Below are 2896 nucleotides of genomic sequence, written 5' to 3'. Positions count from 1 at the left end.
CAGCACACATTATCAAAAATTTTGCAATACTGGTTTTGTGTCAGAAGTCTCACGTGGCTGTGTGTGTGAAAGAGAAAGTTGGCCGGTCCCTCTGTGTTTCTCTATCTATAAGACCGACTGAGTGAATGAGGAATAAATAAAAGAGTTCCGGGGAGATATACGCAAAAGATTTTCTGACGGTTTGGCTTGCCATATGGGAACATTCAGGCTGTGCAGAAACATCCTCTGGTTAAGGTGAAGCTTTGTCTCCATTGTTCCTGAAACAATAAAGATTTTGAGGGACCTGACTGATTGTGTGTGCAAGGATGGATGGTGAATTTGACAGAGAAATTGAGGAGAGGTTTGTCACAAAAATGCCACTACAGGGTGAGCCTAAAGCTTTTAAATGAACAAATCAAAATAGTTAMAGATGCAGTCTCACTGTCTAGTCTGGACAAAAAGGCAGAGAAACAGCTGCAGCAAAAGTTATCTGAGTTAGATGACAACCCTGAGCAGAGCAGTGTGATTAATCTCATCTGGGGCAAAGTTCAAAGTTGTACCAAGAAAAAGGAACAGATTGCTGTGCAGAAGCAAGAGGCAGGAAGTGTGTTTGTCAAGAGGAGGTATGGGAAACAGTTAAGCGAAGCAGAGGTGAACTGTAAAGAATGGAGTCATTTAGCATTGATTGCTCAAGGCCTCACCCATCTTTTAATCACCGACATTAGAAAAAAGATAACCATACATCATCTGCAGAGCCGTCTCCGGCTGCAGTTAAAGAAAGTGTAAAAAAGGACACACACATTGTTGATCCACCTCCTTACTTACACAAAAGCTCCCCTCCTCTCCCRACAGCACCTGRTATGTTTCCAATTTTTGATGTGAAACAGGGCACAGTAGAAATAGCTCCAGGACGTGAGAGAATGGTTAACATGAAGGCCCGAACAGTTTCAAGTTCACCTTATAGAGGATGCATAGATGATCTGAGTTCTTTGAACACAGATGAACTTACGCAAATTGATCCATTCAAATTCATAAAATCTGCCCCGTCCACATCACTGCAGTCAGGAGGCACAAATACCACCTCCTTGGGGAGTGTGGCTCGGTCACCTCCTCTTAGCTCACAACCTTTAAGCAGCCACACTTTAAGCAGCCACACCTTGCCCATCACCCCTAACCCCCAGCCTCTTTTAGGATGGGAAAATAGGCCTGACTTTCTCAAAATAACGCATCCACATATCACTCAGACTCCCAGACAGATGAATAGTTAGTCCTGTGCAGTACCAGTCAGAATCAAATCTGAACTGCTCGCTGTCCCATGTGAAGGTGATGTGTCCCAAAGCTCTGGTCTCCCAGCAGTTTACTTTCCATCTCCAGCAAATGTCCAGACAGATCCACAGGAACATGAAGAGAACATTAACACAGCTGACCATGGTAATTATCCTCTACTGTACTCTGGTGGCCAGATTAAGTATAGCCGTTTTGCCTTGGGTGGCATACAGGCCTTAGTGGACAGACTTCCCCCACTGACTGAAGGAGGTAGTAAGTGGTTAAATGCTGTTGACAGCTTTACTAAAGGGACGACTCTAGCTGTGGGTGACATGAGAGCTTTGTTAGTTAGATGTGTCACTACAACTAAGATGTGAGAGATAGAAGTTGCAGCCAAATGGGGGCGTTGTGTGCCTGACCCTGACCTTACACTTTACAGCTTTGGCAGCAGCTTTGATAGAGGCTTATCCTCTCCCAGAGGGGGCAGGTGTTCCCAAGTTTCAGTGGAAACCTGGACAGAACCCCACCTCCTATTTAGATCAGTGTAAGCAGGATTGGCATGACAGGACACACTGTCATGGCCAGAGTAAAGAGCAAAGACATTTTTTTCAGACAGGCTATCCTGGATGGAGTGCCTGCCTCAGTGACTGATGCTATGAAATCTAACCCAGACTTGCCTTCTGCTGATTCTGATATGTGGGGAAGACATTTAATTCATCACTTACAGAAAGCTGCTGATGAAACTAACAGAGCAAAGGCTGATTTAGAGGACATGCAAACCCAGTTACTCAAACTTCAGCTAAAGCAAGCTAGAGATGTGGTAAATCCCAGGAAGGACAAAAAGCAGATGGTGACAATTGTGGAAGCGTCACCTGTCGCACCCCCAATGCCATCTTTACCAACACCTCCAGTCACTTATGAGCAGCCTCGATGGCCCACTAGAGGCCACTGGAGGGCTAGGGGAGGGCTAGGGGAGGACCGCAGGGCGGGGTTACCGCCGTGGTTACATGCAGGGACCCAGAGCACAGGAGGTTTGTCACTTCTGTCACAAACCTGGACACTGGGCCAGAGACTGCTTTCTGAAACAGGGACAAGGTCCCCCACAAGGAGGAGCACAACATACAGCTCCTAATCCACAAATGGCTCCAACTGGCTAATATCCCAACATGACCGGTGACTGGGCTCAGTGGCATGGTCCAGAGGGACATCTTCAGCAGTGACACACCCCACAGAAAACCCAGCACATAGGAGGAGGGGTAGATCCTATGGTGCAAATGACTGTCTTGAACAAGACCCTCCCTTTCTTAGTGGATACTGGTGCTACCTATTCTACTTTGAAAGACTCTGAGTATGAAAAATATGTAACAACTTCTACTGTGTCTGTTGTGGGTTTTTCTGGGGAACAACAAAGACTGCCTGTGTCTAAACCTTTGCCTGTGTCAGTGGGGACCCAATCTACAACCCATCCCTTTGTCCTCTCCAGTGATGTTCCTGTTAACTTGTTGGGGCGGGACCTTTTAAAGAAATTAGGGGACTCAATCCTGTGTGAATCCACTGGAATCATTGTCAGACTGATGGATGGGACACAATGGACATGTTCGGCATCCTCTCAATCATCTTCTCAGTCATCCTCTCAGTATCTGCTGCAACC

General features: G+C 46.4%; 1 long non-coding RNA gene across 1 annotated transcript in view; it reads left to right on the top strand.

Moving 5' to 3' along the window:
* LOC106524243 (uncharacterized) overlaps window positions 1-2896 on the top strand; it is a 9947-nt gene that overhangs the window by 1298 nt on the left and 5753 nt on the right. The window lies entirely within an intron of this gene.

This window comes from Austrofundulus limnaeus, unplaced genomic scaffold (genome assembly GCF_001266775.1).
Source record: "Austrofundulus limnaeus strain Quisiro unplaced genomic scaffold, Austrofundulus_limnaeus-1.0 Scaffold180, whole genome shotgun sequence".
Classification (NCBI taxonomy): Eukaryota; Metazoa; Chordata; class Actinopteri; order Cyprinodontiformes; family Rivulidae; genus Austrofundulus; species Austrofundulus limnaeus.
This window is presented reverse-complemented; position numbering and strand designations above follow the sequence as displayed.